This window comes from Podarcis tiliguerta, assembly GCF_965153285.1.
Source record: "Podarcis tiliguerta genome assembly, chromosome: 6".
NCBI classification, from domain to species: Eukaryota; Metazoa; Chordata; class Lepidosauria; order Squamata; family Lacertidae; genus Podarcis; species Podarcis tiliguerta.
The window spans coordinates 96,228,215-96,244,811 of NC_139539.1; the positions used below are offsets into that span (position 1 = coordinate 96,228,215).

The following is a 16,597-nucleotide window of genomic DNA, read 5'->3' on the forward strand; positions in this document are numbered from 1 at the left end:
GACACCTGGCTTGAGAGCAGTACATGTGAAAAGGATCTAGGAGTCTTGGTTGACCACAAACTTGACATGAGCCAACAGTGTGACGCGGCAGCTAAAAAAGCCAATGCAATTCTGGGCTGCATCAATAGGAGTATAGCATCTAGATCAAGGGAAGTAGGACACGGAGCAATGGATCCAAACTACAAGAAAGAAGATTCCACCTAAACATTAGGAAGAACTTCCTGACAGTAAGAGCTGTTCGACAATGGAATTTGCTGCCAAGGAGTGTGGTGGAGTCTCCTTCTTTGGAGGTCTTTAAGCAGAGGCTTGACAACCATATGTCAGGAGTGCTCTGATGGTGTTTCCTTCTTGGCAGGGGGTTGGACTCGATGGCCCTTGTGGTCTCTTCCAACTCTATGATTCTATGATTCTGTGAGAGGGAGAGCTGGGTGTCATCTGCATACTGATGAACACCCAGCCCAAGCCCCCTGATGATCTCTCCCAGCAGCTTCATATAGATATTAAAAAGCATGGGGGAAAGGATGGAACCCTGAGGCACACAACAACAACCACTCTCTGGAAGCCAGTTGGATCCATTAAGTAGCGGGGGTGGGCCATCCGAATCAGTCCCACCTCCCTGCAGAGGGGAAGGGTCGCGGAGAAGTCCAGTTGCACCAGGAAGTGATCTGACCATGGCACTTCTTTTGTTTCGCTTTTAGTTAGTGTCAGATCACCAACATCCGTAGAGATAAACACCAAATCTAAGGCATGTCCACAGCTATGAGTTGGGCCAAACTTATTCAGGGACAGCTCCATGGAGGCCATGCTTTCCACGACAACCAAACTAGGTGTCTCCAGGAGCATATTCACCACGACCTGAAGCAGCTTGGGCAGGGAATCCTTGGTGTAGTGGGGAGGTCGGCACACCAAAAAGAATCCTGTACTGCCCCTATTGCCCAACTTCCAGAACACGCACTCAGAGAACTGAGTCTTCCCAATAGGACGCCTGGTGCAAACTAATTACTTCCTAAAAATCACTGGAAGCCCCCTTCCCCGCCCACAAGGCCTGGGTTGCTGTGTGTAAGAGAAACCTGGTGGGCAAGCAGTGGCAAGGACAAGCCCATCTGCTTCATCCAACCAGGTCTCTGTCACACATGCCAGGTCAAATCCTCCATCCACAATCAGGTCGTGGATGGCAGTGGTTTTATTCATCATTGACTTGGCATTGCACAGCAACACTTTCAGGTCATGTGGGTTTCCCTTGCTGATTCCAGTGTCCTTCCGGTCAAGACCAGACCTGGAGGCAGGGATAGTCCTCAGACAACGACTAAACCTGCCTCCTCGGTAATGACATGGTCTGGTCTTAGCATAACTCCTCCTCCTGCCCGTGATCACTGAGATCAGGTGTCCCAATACATCCCCCTCTGTGGAACCTGCCCCAGCCATTCTATTGGCTGAGGCCCACTCCCAGGCAGGCCTGACCCTTCCCCTTAAAAAGCAAAATACAAACTATATAATAACTTAACAGAATAATAAAGAAGGGGTTGAAGAAGATAGAAGATGGCGAGAAGAATTTAAGGTAGACTAAAAACTGACTCTTTGGACTTTTATGGTGCGTTGACTTTGTATATTTTGTATATTGTGTACTGCATGGTATGCTCTCCGATTACAAATTTGGGGAGGAAAGTAATAGGAGAGGAGTACTCTGCAGTCTATGAGATACGGAAGTGGATGGTAGATGATTCAGCAGAGTATACATCCCAGAATCCCACAGTAACTGGGGAAGCTGAACAGGAAATAGGAGGAGGGGCCTAAAAGGGGGGAAGGGAGGGAGTGAGAAGAGCGAAGTCTTAAAAGACCTGGGAGGTTTGAGAGAGATTGAGAAAGTTTGAGGAAAGGGTGCACCTGTCACAATTGAAAGTAATTGAAAGCAACACACAACTAGAGATGACTACTAAGAAGCAGCAAACGCTTATAACATCCTGTGGCAGGAGCAAATTTAGGAAGAAGGCAATCAGTAGTGGAGGAAGATCTAGGAATACACATCAGAGATGTGATACTGGGCCTGAAAAAGATATGAATGAAAATACTAAAATGATAGGGACCAAACTAGATGAGATGGAGAAAATAGATCAAAACTCTAGCTTAATTGTTGCACTAACCGGACAAATTAAGAAACTGACATTCAAGAACCAGGAACTTGGGAAAGCAGTACAGAATCTCTCAAAAAAAATCTTTGAAGCTTGAGGAAGGGGTTAAAAACACACAAAATCATTGTAAGGAATTAAGGAAGCAAGAAAAAAATAAGGAAGAAAGTGGGGAACAAAGAGAGATACAGGAAGCAGATCTAGATTCGGTAGCAATCCAGGAATTCCAGCAAAGACAGATGACCTTACGTTTTAGAGGGATACCGGTGGAGCAGAATGAGAACATAACAGAGAAATTGATAAGAGAACTGACAAAGTGATTAGAGCTTGAGGAAGAAGATATAGTTTGTGTGGTTGATAAAAAATTTAAAGGCAAACAAATAGCCAGGTGATTGTTTAGTGTGTTTTAACTCTTAGCTCTCAGGGATAGAATATTACAAACAAACTTTAAAAAAAGACTAATTATTGAGGAGAAAAATATAATTATCTTGAGAGGTCCCAAGTAGGTTGCTAAAGAAAAGACAAAATTATAAATTTCTGACAGGTAAAGGTAAAGGTACCCCTGACAGTTAAGTGCAGTTGCAAACGACTTTGGGTTGCAGCGCTCATCTTGCTCTACAGGCCAAGGGAGCCGGCATTTGTCTGCTTTCGCAGACAGTTTTTCTGGGTCATGTGGCCAGCATGACTAAGCCGCTTCTTGCGAAACCAGAGCAGCACATGAAAATGCTGTTTACCTTCCTGCCGGAGAGGTACCTGTTTATCCACTTGCACTGCGTGCTTTCACACTGTTAGGTTGGCAGGAGCTGGGACCGAACAATGGGAGCTTGCCCTGTCATGGGGCCTCGAACCGTGACCTTCCAATCGGCAAGCACAAGTGGCACAGTGATTTAAACCACAGTGCCTACATTTATGATAGACCCATTCAAAAAGAAAAACATCCCATATAGGTGGGAGTTCTCAGAGGGAATCACTTTCACATATAAAGAGAAAAGATGGAGATTCAAGTCAGTGGAAAAAGCAGAAAGATTTGTGAGAAGTTACAGAAAGAATTTAGGAATAAAAGGGCAGTTGACTGGGGAGGAGGGATATGAGGAACTGGAGGAAACTAGAGAGAATAGCCAGGAAGAAGAAGAGAACAACCAGGAAGACGACCAAGAGTAACTAGGGCAACACACTATGTTTTCTTTATTTTCTTTGTCTTTACTTTTTATCGTAGTATTTAAGTTGAAAGAAAGAATGGACTTAGGAATCACAACATGGAATGTGAATGGTTTGAAGAATAAATTAAAAAGTAATAGAGTGGGACATATTTTAATGAAACACAAATTGGACATAATATGCCTCCAAAAGACACATGTATCCAGGAAACACAGGAGGGTGTTGACTAATAAGAATTTAGGAACAGAATTCATCTCCTCATACAAGTGTAAGAAAAGAGGGGTGGTTATTTATGTAAAACCTAGATTAGAACCAAAGATGCTTTTTAAAGATGAAGAGGGAAGGATTGTAATAATTCAAGTAATGGAACTAGGAGAGAAATTGCTGGTGATAGGAATATTCGCACCAAACGATAATAAAGCAGAATTCTACCCAAAAAAAAATTGGAGGAAAAAATGCTAGAGTATATGGAGGAGATTTTAATGGAGTTTTCTCCTTAGAAAATGATAGAACACAAAGAAGTGTAGATAATAAAACAGGAAAATCACCACAATCATTCTTCCATTTAATAGAAACCTTCAAGTTGGATGCTTGGAGATGTAAACATCCAAGGGAGTTCACTTATTTTTCAGAGCCAAATCAGTCAGCCAGTAGGCTAGATGGACTTTGGATCACAAAAGATTTAACATTAAGAGTAGGAAAAATAGAAATCCAACCAAAGTTGCTATCAGATCATATCCCAGTGTTTTTATCTCTGAAGGGAAAAGAAAGAGGCTAAATGAAGCATTACTTAACAATGAAGAAATAGTACAAAAAGCTAAGAAATCTTTAAAAGAATACTTTGAATTTAATCTGAATAAGGGAACTGACATCAAGATCATATGGGAGGCAGGAAAAGCGGTAATGAGAAGTTTCTTCATGCAGTAGAACGGGATCCAGAGAAAACAGAAAGAAAAAGAAACAATGGAAATATTAGGTAAAAGTAAAGGGATCCCTGACCATTAGGTCCAGTCGTGGCCGACTCTGGGGTTGCGGCACTCATCTCGCTTTATTGGCCGAGGGAGCCGGCGTACAGCTTCCAGGTCATGTGGCCAGTATGACTAAGCCGCTTCTGGCGAACCAGAGCAGCGCACGGAAATGCCGTTTACCTTCCCGCTGGAGTGGTACTGTGGCGTTTGCCTCCTAGGATTTGTCAAGGAAAGGGTTAAAATGGGGGTGATGTGATTGGCCAGTGAGAATGCAAGGGGGGAATAGACGTTAGAGGGGAGGTTTTGAAAAAGACAGTTGAGGTTTGTCAGTTGGGAGTGGAGGCTTGGGTGTTGGAGAAGGAAGAGGGTGGAATAGGCAGTGGGTTGGTCGAGTTGTATTGTGAGAAAGTGAGAGGAATTGTTAGGGAGTTAGATAGATAGTTGGGAATAATTCAGTTTGAAGTTGTTAGGAACTAAGGTTAGGAAACTGACAAGAGAAAAATAAACCGAAACCATATGCTTATTCCTGCACTTAAAAATAAACTTGATTATTTGTTTATGTTAACAACTGTCTGGACTCCGTGTGTCCCCGTGAGAAGCGGGGTGGCGGCAGCGAAGAAATCAACCGCAGTGGTGGCACAAGGTCAATAGACCGTGAAATGTCCGGGGGTGCTGTGTGATCGCCACAGGTACCTATTTATCTACTTGCACTTTGACATGCTTTCGAACTGCTAGGTTGGCAGGAGCAGGGACCGAGCAACAGGAGCTCACCCCATTGCGGGGATTCGAACCGCCGACCTTCTGATCGGCAAGCCCTAGGCTCTGTGGTTTAACCCACAGCACCACCCACGTCCCTAATGGAAATATTAGAGGATATTAAAAAGAATGAAAAAGAATTAGCAAAGAATCCAAAAAATGAGAAGCTAAATCAAAATATTAAAATGCTGCAAGTACAACTATCAATGATTTTGAATCAAGAAATAGAATCAAAGATAAAAATGTTAAAACAAAAAAACTTTGAATTGGCAAATAAACCTGGAAAGCTGTTGGCTTGGCAATTAAGGAAGAAACAAAGCGAAAAACTGATAAACAAATTGATTGTGGATAGTAAAACAATTGAGGAACCAAAATAGAGAAGTAATAGTTTCTTAGAATATTATAGAGAGTTATATAAAGAAGTCTAAGAGAAACAAGAAAGAATAGTTGAGTTTTTGAACCAGAATAAATTATGGAAGATTACAAAAGAAGAGACAACCCAACTGAATGCCCCAATTAGTATGATGGAAATTCAACAAGCCATGAAAAGGATGAAAGCAGGAAAGACTCCAGGGCCAGATGGATTACCAGCCAAATACTATTAAAAAATTAGAAGATCTACTGTCACTACCGTATAAAGAGTAGTGAACAACATCTTAAATACAGAGAAACTACCAGCATCATTTGTTCCCCTAAGGGAACAGATCCAACATCAGTTAAGAATTACCGACCTATATCTCTCCTTAATAAGGATTACAAAATATTCACAGACATACTAGCAAATAGATTGAAATGCGCCACATGAAAAATAATATAAGATATGTGATAGATACTCTAGAGCAGGCATGTCCAAAGTCCAGCCTGATGCCTGGTTTAAAATGCCCCCCCCCCCCCCCATTTTGAAAAATTGATGTGTTGCGGCCCCTGAGCGCCTGCCTGCTGCTCTGCTTGAAGGAAGGTTAGAGGGAGGCGGGCTGGGCTGTGATTGGTGCATCTCTGGTGGCGGCGCTGCATGATTGGTCGCGGGATTTGCTCGCCAGAACCGCCGGCTGCAGCTGCTGGCTGAGGGGCTGGGCCCAAAGACGCAGGAGATGCCAGAGGAGAGGTGGGTCGCAGGAAGAGGCCTGGAGCAGCCTCTGCCCAGAAGCACCTCTCTCCCTCTCTTTATCTGCCACCCTCTCCCAGCTGTCTCCACCCTGCGCTCCCCATCCCATTGCAGCAACTCTAAAGGGGATTGGGCAGGGGTTGTGGTGGGAAAGGTGGAACAGCCCCCCCTCACTTTCCATATAGGGATTTTTTTCACGGTCTCTGGAATCTTGTGGAGCGCAATGTTTTCTCTTCTCTCTTCCCCCACCACCAGCCTTCTCGTTTAATCTCATCACTTACTCTTCTCCTCCCTGCATTTTCTCTCCTCCCCCATCGGGTCTGGCACTATGTGTGTGTGCACATGCCATATGTGTGGGTGGGTGGGTGGGTGGCATGCACATGCAGACACATATATACTGTCTATCCCCCAGCAATGGAGAGGAGAGCGCTTTTAAGGAGAGAGGGAAGAAAAAGGGGGAGACAAACACACAAAAACACTTCCTTTAACATTTTTTGCTGTTTTGTTTACTACCCTCATCAAGAGGTTTGTGCCAACTTGGTGTTATGTTCCTGTTCATATTTTTTGAACTTAAAAGTTGACAGACAACCTTTATTACCAATAATATGTAATGTACTTTACAATGTTTCTGACATATATTTCAGCTTCCTGGGTTTTTCCCCCCCATCTAGCCTTCAGATATGAAAGGCAGAGAGATTTAACACCTGTTTAGATTTGTCATCCATGTGATGAAATGAAAGTATGCCATTTGCAATAAACTTTGCATAAAATAGCTAATTTGCATTTAAATTAATTTGCATTTAATTTTAATGGTTCAAAGAACATCAGGCAAAATGGTCAGCCCTCACGCATATTCACTTCATCAAATCTGGCCCTCTTTGAATAAAGTTTGGATACCACTGCTCTAGTTAGAAATGAAAAGCAGGTGGCATTGTTGTTCATCGATGCCGAGAAGGCATTCGACAACGTCTCCTGGAGGTTAATGGGGGGGGGGAATGAATATGATAGAAGTGGGAGAGACTTTCTATAAAGGTATAAATAGGGATGCGGGTGGCGCTGTGGGTTAAATCACAGAGCCTAGGATTTGCCGATCAGAAGGTCGGCGGTTCAAATCCCCGCGATGGGGTGAGCTCCCCTTGCTCGGTCCCTGCTCCTGCCAACCTAGCAGTTCAAAAGCACGTCAAAGTGCAATTGGATAAATAGGTGCCACTCCGGCGGGAAGGTAAATGATGTTTCCGTGCGCTGCTCTGGTTTGCCAGAAGTGGCTTAGTCATGCTGGCCACATGACCCGGAAGCTGTATGCTGGCTCCCTCGGCCAATAAAGCGAGATGAGCGCCGCAACCCCGGAGTCGGCCATGACTGGACCTAATGGTCAGGGGTCCCTTTACCTATAAATGCAATATATTCACCACAAATAGCTAAAGTAGTTATAAATAACAAATCTAACGGAAAACTGTGATATAAAGAGAGGTACAAGACAGGTGTGTCCTTATTTTGGTGTTGGAAATTCTGAATACGAACATCAGAAAAGAAAAGAACATAAGGGGTATAGTTGTCGAAAATAAGACTTTTAAAGTAAAAACCTTTGCCGACGACCTGACTATAACAACGGAAAACCCAAAAGAAGGCGTGCCAATAGTGATAGAGAAGATTACAGAATTTGGGTTAGTCACAGGCTTCAAACTCAATAAAGAAAAAACAAAAATGTTAATAAAAAATATGAGAGAAGAGGATAGAAGAGAACTGCAACAACTTACAGGACTAACAATTTGTAAAAGAATCAAATATATAGTAATCTGGATATCGGCAAAGAACATAAATCTATATAAAGACAACTATATACCAATTTGGAAGAAGATAAAAAGAAGCTTGAAAATATGGGACAGGTTAAGATTATCATTCTGGTGTAGGCTCTCCACAATAAATATGTGTTGCCTAAAATGCTTTTTCTGTTTCAAGCCATCCCAGTAGTGGACAGTGTAAAACAATTTAAGACCTGGCAGAAAGATATAACAAGATTTGTTTGGGAGCGCAAGAGGTCGAGAATAAGTTATAAATTATTGACAGATGGCAGAGAAAGAGGAGGTTTTGCACTGACAAATTTAGAATTGTATCATGAAGCCGCATGCCTATCTTGGATTAAGGAATGGCTAGTACTGAAGAACACTGACATACTAGACCTACAGGGCTTTAACAATTGTTTTGGTTGGCATGCTTACTTATGTTATAACAAGGCGAGAGTCCACAGAGATTTTACGAATCATGTAATAAGAAGGTCCCTATACGCAGTCTGGTTAAAAAAACAAGGGTATCTTGGAACAAAAGACACCCTGGCGGTTGTCGCTGACGGAAGCTATGACAGTAAAAAAAGGTTACATATAAAGAAATTCTCTGTGAAGAAGGTAACCAATTAAAACTCAGTAATTTTGAAGAAATAAAAAGTAGAGTGACTAATTGGTTATAGTACCACCAAATACATGACCTATTCGAACAAGATAAAAAAGGGGCTTTAACAAAGAACTTTCAAGGTTTGAAAGAGACTTGATATACATTGATGATAAAACACCGTCCAAAATGTATAAAATCTTATTAGAATGGTTGGTGAAGGATGAGGAGGGAGGATCTGCCATGGTAAAGTGGGCAAGAGATTTAGGTCATAACATACAACTCTCAGATTGGCAAAGACTGTGGAGGGAAGATCTTAAGTTTACAGCTTGTTTTTCTATTAAGGAAAACTACATGAAGGTCTTCTATCGCTGGTATATCACACCGAGGAAATTAGCGATAATGTACAAAAATAATTCAAATCGTTGCTGGAAATGTAAGGAGGGATCAATGTATCATGTATGTTGGACCTGTAAAAGAATGAAGGAATTTTGGGACTCAATTTATAATGAGTTGAAAAAGATGTTTAAAATCTCATTCCCCCCAAAACCTGAGGCATTTCTTTTAGGGATTATTGGGAGGGAGATCCCAAGAGAGCTAAAGAAATTATTTATGTATGCCACCACGGCAGCAAGAGTTTTGATTGCACAAAACTGGAAAAGCGAGACAATACCATCAATAAAAGATTGAATATGCTGAGATGGATTCATTGACAGGGCAAGATAAGGGACCAAGTGAAACAAAAATTTAGCAAAGATTGGAATACATTAAAACAATTCCTGAAATACCACTGCAGAGAATTAAAATTTTTGACTGGTTTAGATTAACTCTTGTAATTTTGTTGTTGTTGTTGTTTAGTCGTTTAGTCGTGTCTGACTCTTCGTGACCCCCTGGACCAGAGCACGCCAGGCACTTCTGTCCTCCACTGCCTCCCACAGTTTGATCAAATTCATGCTGGTAGCTTCAAGAACACCATCCAACCATCCAACCATCCTCTGTCGTCTCCTTCTCCTTGTGCCCTCCATCTTTCCCAACATCAGGGTCTTTTCCAGGGAGTCTTCTCTTCTCATGAGGTGGCCAAAGTATTGGAGCCTTAGCTTCAGGATCTGTCCTTCCAGTGAGCACTCAGGGCTGATTTCCTTCAGAATGGAGAGGTTTGATCTTCTTGCAGTCCATGGGACTCTCAAGAGTCTCCTCCAGCACCATTATTCAAAAGCATCAATTCTTCGGCGATCAGCCTTCTTTATGGTCCAGCTCTCACTTCCATACATCACTACTGGGAAAACCATAGCTTTTAGTATACTCTTGTAATTAGAAACATCAAAAAGTAGCGGTTAAGCTGGTTACCAACAATCTAGATTCACAATGATATGCATTCAACCAAGAACTCAAAAGGAACCAACTAAGAAGGGGAGGGAAGTCAGAGGTAATTAGAACATCAGTAAGTTGAATGATACAGAACACTTTTTTATGATTTAGAAGCATTAGTACATCAACAAGAAATTGAAACTGCATAAGAAAGCATTTCTGTTGTAAAAACCCCCCAATAAAGGTGAATTGGGGTGGGGGAGGAGAGAGAAATTGCATTGCCCATTGCAGTGCTGGAAAGGAAGAAAGTGTTGAGAGGAATTAACAGCTGTTTGAGTTAGTTAACTTATAATGATGCTTAAAACCACATCCAGCAACCAGAAAGCACATGAGCACAACAATCTAGGACCCAAAACTTTGAAACTAAGTAAGCAAACACCAAAGTTCTTTCACTTTAATTTTAATTTCCCCGAGGATACACCAAAGACGTAAAAACCCATCATCCAAATTAATCTATTTTGGACTATCACTTTCATTGGCATTAAAATACTGCCACACTGTGGCTGCAGCTGGGAATAAGGAATATGAATATAGGAGGGCTTGTGTGCTGCAAGTAGATGACTAATTGGACGTAATTATAAGATGTTTACAGTGTGTATGAATAGAAACATTTATAAATTGTAATTGAGTTGCTTTTGCAATACTCATTTAGACTGCACAAGGGTAAGGGAAGCAGACACAAATTACATTTTTGTGTTCAATAGTGTATTTCCTATGAGACCCAGTCTAAAAATCATACCAGAGCTCAGACTGCCTGTGGGTGCAGTGCGGGGACACACACTGTATTGACTCCACATCTTGTCTCGTGTGATAAGGTTTCGTGTTTTTAAAACACCCTTTTGACATGGAAAAGGTAACAAATGTATGAATAGTCAATTATATACGTACCCTTTTTTTAAAAAATAAAGAAATGGTGAGACTTGAGTACCAAGAAAAGAACTAAGTATTTTTCTTTCTTTTTTTGCAAATAATTTTTATTAATTTTCTAATACAAATTTATATAAGTTTTAACATCCAGTTTTCACCAACTTTTTCTTTTGAACTTCCATCAGCATGTCTGACAATTCTCCGTAGTATCACCTTTTCTCACATTTCACAATTTAATGTTGCATTATAACATTCCTTACCATATCATATTATTTATACAATATTTCTACCGTTATTTCTCACAAACTTTCTTGAAAGCTTACAAACGTTAACTGTTCATCACAAATATGTTTAATATATTCTGTAAATTTATTCCAGTCCTCAGTGAATCTCTGATCTCGTCTAGTCCGAATCCTCCCTGTTAATTTGTCCATTTCTGCGTATTCCATCAGTTTCATTCTCCATTCTTCAATCGTAGGCAATTCTTCTTGCTTCCACTTCTGGGCCATCAGAATTCTAGCTGCTGTTACCGCATATAAAAATATTTTCTCATCCTTCTTTTTAATCTCATAGCCTAACATTCCTAGTAAAAATGCTTCTGGCTTCTTAGCAAAATGTATATTTCAACATTTTCTTTAACTCATTATAAATCATTTCCCAGAAGCGCTTTACTTTTTTACATTCCCACCACATATGATAAAATGTTCCTTCTTTTTCCTTACATTTCCAACATTTATTACTCATTTTATACATCTTACCAAGTTTTACCTGTGTTACGTACCATCTATATATCAGTTTCATAACATTTTCTTTTATTGTAGTACATGCAGTAAACTTCATTCCTTCCTTCCACAACTTTATCCAATCATCAAATTGAATATTATGTCCAAAATCTTTGGCCCAGTGTTTCATAGCCGATTTAACCTCTTCATCCTTTGTATACCACTCTAATAATAGTTTGTACATTTTGGATAAAATTTTAACCTCATTATTCAATATTTCTTGTTGAAACCTAGATTCCTTTCCAGAAAAACCTCTTTCCAATAGCTCTTTTTTAAACATTTCATTCAACTGAAAATAATGCAACCAATCATTCACACACACATACTTTCACTTCTTCATATGGTTTCAACTTCCATTTATTTCCTTCTTTACTTATTAAATTTCCATACGTTATCCATTTCCCTGTCATATCGATCTTTTTAACACTCATTACTTCCAATGGCGATACCCAATATGGAGTTTTGGGCTCCAGTAGGTTTTTGTACCTACTCCATACTTCAATTAGAGATCCCCTGATAATGTGGTTTTCAAAACCTTTATGTACTCTTTTTTTATCATGCCATAAATATGCGTGCCACCCGAATCTATTATCATAACCTTCTAAATCCAACAATTCTGTATGTTCTAACTTCATCCATTCTTTCAACCAACAAATACATGATGCCTCATAGTATAATCTTAAATCTGGCAGAGCAAAGCCTCCTCTATCTCTTGCATCTATTAATATCTTAAATTTAATTCTCGGCTTCTTCCCCTGCCAAATATATCTTGATATTATTCTTTGCCATTCTTTAAATATTGCCACTCCCCTAATTATTGGAATTGTTTGGAATAGAAACAACATTTTCGGTAACACGCTCATCTTCATCGTTGCAATTCTTCCCCAAAATGATAATTTCATTCTCCCCCACACCTCCAGATCTCTCTTAATCTTATTCCATATTGGTACATAATTATTCTGAAATAGATCAATACTCCTGGGGGTTAATATAATTCCTAAATATTTCACTTTCTTAACCACCTCGATCTCTGTCTGTTGTTGTATTTTTTCAGTTGTGTCATAATCAATATTCTTTACAATTATCTTGGTTTTTTTCTTATTTAACTTAAAACCAGCCACCTGTCCAAATTGTTCTGTCTCATCCAGCACCTCTTTAACACTTTTTATGGGATCTTCCATCGTTATAACCAAGTCATCGGCAAATGCTTTTACTTTATATTCATTACATCCAACTGTCACACCTTTTATACCTTCATTATTTCTTACTGATCTTAGGAAGACTTCTAGGAAGAACTAAGTATTTTTCATGGTCCTTGTTGTGTGGGTAGGTGATGAAGGCAGGAATGTATGAAGATGCCCAACACAAATCCACATATTTGGTCCATCTAGCCTGATATTGTTGGTGGTGGTGGCCAACAACTCTCCAAGGCACCTGGAGCCTTCTGCTTGGGTACCACACAGCTATGGACCCTTCTTGACTGGTTGGCATTACGTTGCTTTGCAACTATTTACACCAATTACCACAGAACCAATATTGCTGCTCCATCATCCCTCAGCTGCCTCCTGAGGATGGGGTCCTGGCCTTTAAGCCAGCCAATCCTGGGCAGAACTGCAGGGTGTTAAGAACAGCAGTGTGCACAGGTTGGAACCTTCTAGATCTCTGACAGGAATGGAAGTCATTCCTTCCATTCAACAGACAGAATTCTGGCTATTTGCTAAGCAAAGAGGAAACTGTCTTTCCATAAACTGCTTTCCTAGCCACTGTGGAGAAGAAATGGAGACAGAGAACCTTGTTGGTTAATTCCATGGCTACTTCTTTTTCAGAGTTTTTAATTCCATCTTCTTTCATGTGCATGTTTGAGGCCTTTTCACGTGTGTGTGTGGCCATGCAGTGCATTGTTACCTATCCTTTTATACATACCCTGTTAGATACTCCTAGCAGAACCCAGAGCAACATGGAGACCCTTGAAGGAGGATGAGAGTTCTCTGGGACAACACAAGGCGCAGCTCTGCTGCAAAGCTTTATTCCATGCAGAAGTTCCTGGGTGCAATTCTTGGCACAGCCACACGGGGCCAGCAAAGACCAAAGGGTGTCGGAGTTGATATAGGACTGCTTCCTATGTTCCTCCAAACTCCAGCCGCCTTCCTAGCACCCAGCTCAGCTTCCTCAGTTTCCCACAGTTTTATCTTACGTGGAACCTACACATGTATAAAAACTGTTCTGAACATGCATTTTTTGTGTTTTAAAAAACATTTAATTTTCCATAAGGCTCACCATCGTCATCTAGTGTCACACTGTATATTGCACTTAAAATGTTTTATTTGCAGCTGCACAGCTGAGTCCTTAGTCCTCAGGGCAGAATTGTTCAACAATGTCCTTGCAACTCTTCCAAGGACATGATGTTTGGTTTTTAAAATATTGTCCCACCTTTGGGGATTAGTAAAGAGTAGGATTGTGGGGGTCAGTACCCAGCTTGTTCCCATTCAGTGGCAGGTTTTCCCAGGGAAAAGCAAATCCTCTCAGAGCCATGCCTGGAAAGCACGGGCCAAGCAAACAAGCGTGTCCGTGAGCCCAGTGGCCGGCTTGGCTTCTAGCTGCATTTGAAGAACCTTCTCCAGCAGACTGGACTTCCTGGCAGCCAGGTGGAAGCAGCGCCTCTTCAGAGATGGGGCTGGCCTGCTCCACGCGTGCTTGTGTCTGTGTGTTTTAATAACTACAAATGTTTTTCTAAAGCGGGAGATATTATTTGCAGCTGACCAGGTAGATCTTATGGTTCTAGAAACCACCCCCACCCCCTGCATCACCTGCCTTGAATGCAGAAGGTCCTGAGTTCAATTCCCACTCCCTCCTGAAACCCTGCAGAATGGCTGCCTGTCATGTAGCCCAGCCGTTCTCTAACTTGGGTCTCCACATGTTGTTGGGACTGTGGGAGTATATGTGTGTATGTGTGTGTGTGTGTATACACACACATATTTAATCTTTTCCCCCCCAAAAATATAAGCAAAAGCATAAAACAGTACAAAATCCAGATATCAAGATTACTCTGAATCTCCTGACTTCCCTCCTTCCATGGGCCCTTTTGGTTCTATTTTCAACTGCATATCAGTACTTCTCCAATTTTTCATCTTCCTAAGTTATCTATGGCGTGCTCTGGTCCAGGGGGTCACAAAGAGTCAGACACGACTAAACGACTAAACAACAACAACATTATCTATATTTTCTGTTGCAAGTGTATTTAAAATCCTGCTAATGTTTTGACCTGTATACAGTGATTTTGTATATACATTATAAACAATTCTCATTCTTTTAAAAATTTCTTGTCTTCTTGATTCCCAGATAATTTTGCCATTTTGGCATAGTCCATCAGCTTGATTTGCCATTCTTCTCTGGACGGGACTGTCTCTTCCTTCCATCTCTGGACTAGTAACATCCAGGTGGCCGTTGTAGCATACATGAACAATTTCCTCTGGTCCTTTGGGATTTGGTACCTATAATTCCTAATATAAAGGCTTCTGGTTTTTTAACAAGAGTTATTTTGAACATTTTTTTCATTTCATTATATATCATTTTCCATATTTTTTTAGTTATATTACAGGTCCACCACATACGATAAAAGGTACCGTCTTTTTCTTTACATTTCCAGCATATATTGGGTACTTGTTCTGTACATTTTTGCTAGTTTTACTGGGGTCAAATACCACTGGTACATCATTTTCATATAATTTCCTTTCAATAAAGAACATGCCGTAAATTTCACATCTATTTTCCATAGCCTCTCCCAGTCTGTCATTTGTATATTATGTCCCACATCTTTCACTCATTGTATCATCACAGATTTGACCTGTTCATCTTTTGTTTCCCATTCCAGGAGCAAATTATACATTTTTGACAATTTAATATTATCTCCTAAAATCTCTCTTTGAAATCTTGATAACTCATAACTGAAACCTTTCTTTTTATCAATTTTTAAAAAATAATCGTTTAATTGATGCTATTGTAGCCAAACTGTTACCACCCCTTCAAAATCTTTTAATTTTACCTGGTTTTCTACCTCAGTTAACAACTCTCAATATGTTGGCCAATTGTTCCTCATATTCACTTCCTTGAAAGATATTGTTTCTAACAGGGAAAGCCACCATGGCGTTTTTTGTTCTAATAAGTCTTTATACTTCTCCCATACTTTAAAAATTGATTTTCTTATTATATTATTCTGAAAGCCTTTGTGTAAAAAGGTAAAGGTACCCCTGCCCATACGGGCCAGTCATGTCCAACTCTAGGGTTGCTCGCCCATCTCACTTAAGAGGCCAGGGGCCAGCGCTGTCCGGAGACACTTCCGGGTCACATGGCCAGCGTGATGAAGCTGCTCTGGTGAGCCAGCACCAGTGCAGCACACGGAAACGCTGTTTACCTTCCCGCTCTAAACCTATTTATCTACTTGCACTTAAGAGTGCTTTCGAACTGCTAGGTGGGCAAGAGCTGGGACTGAACGACGGGAGCTCACCCCGCCGTGGGGATTCGAACCGCCCACCATACGATCGGCAAGTCCTAGGCGCTGAGGTTTTACCCACAGCGCCACCCGCGTCCCTAAGCCTTTGTGTACTTTCACCTTAAAGGTAAATGTAAAGGGGTCCAGTCGTGGCCGACTCTGGGGTTGCGGTGCTCATCTCGCTTTATTGGCTGAGGGAGCCGGCGTACAGCTTCCGGGTCATGTGGCCAGCATGACTAAACTGCTTCTGGTGAACCAGAGCAGTGCATGGAAACGCCGTTTACCTTGCCGCCGGAGCGGTACCTATTTATCTACTTGCACTTTGACGTGCTTTTCAACAGCTAGGTTGGCAGGAGCAGGGATCGAACAACAGGAGCTCACCCCGTTGCGGGGGTTCGAACTGCCGACCTTCTGATCGGCAAGCCCTAGGCTCTGTGATTTAATCCACAGCGCCACCTGCATCCCTAACTTTCACCTTATCATACCATAAATATGCATGCCATCCAAATCTATTATCATGTCCTTCTAAGGCTAACACGTCTCCATTTTTCAATATTATCCATTCCTGAATCCAACAGATGCAAGATGCCTCA

The 16,597-nt window shown here is 41.2% G+C and overlaps 1 long non-coding RNA gene across 1 annotated transcript; it reads left to right on the forward strand.

The window, feature by feature from the left end:
* The first annotated feature begins 1,050 nt into the window (after nt 1–1,050).
* LOC310680218 lies at nt 1,051–15,047 on the forward strand. The gene is made up of 2 exons (XR_014512699.1): nt 1,051–4,941; nt 14,855–15,047. It is a non-coding gene; the product is annotated as an uncharacterized lncRNA (long non-coding RNA).
* The last annotated feature ends 1,550 nt before the right edge of the window (nt 15,048–16,597 follow it).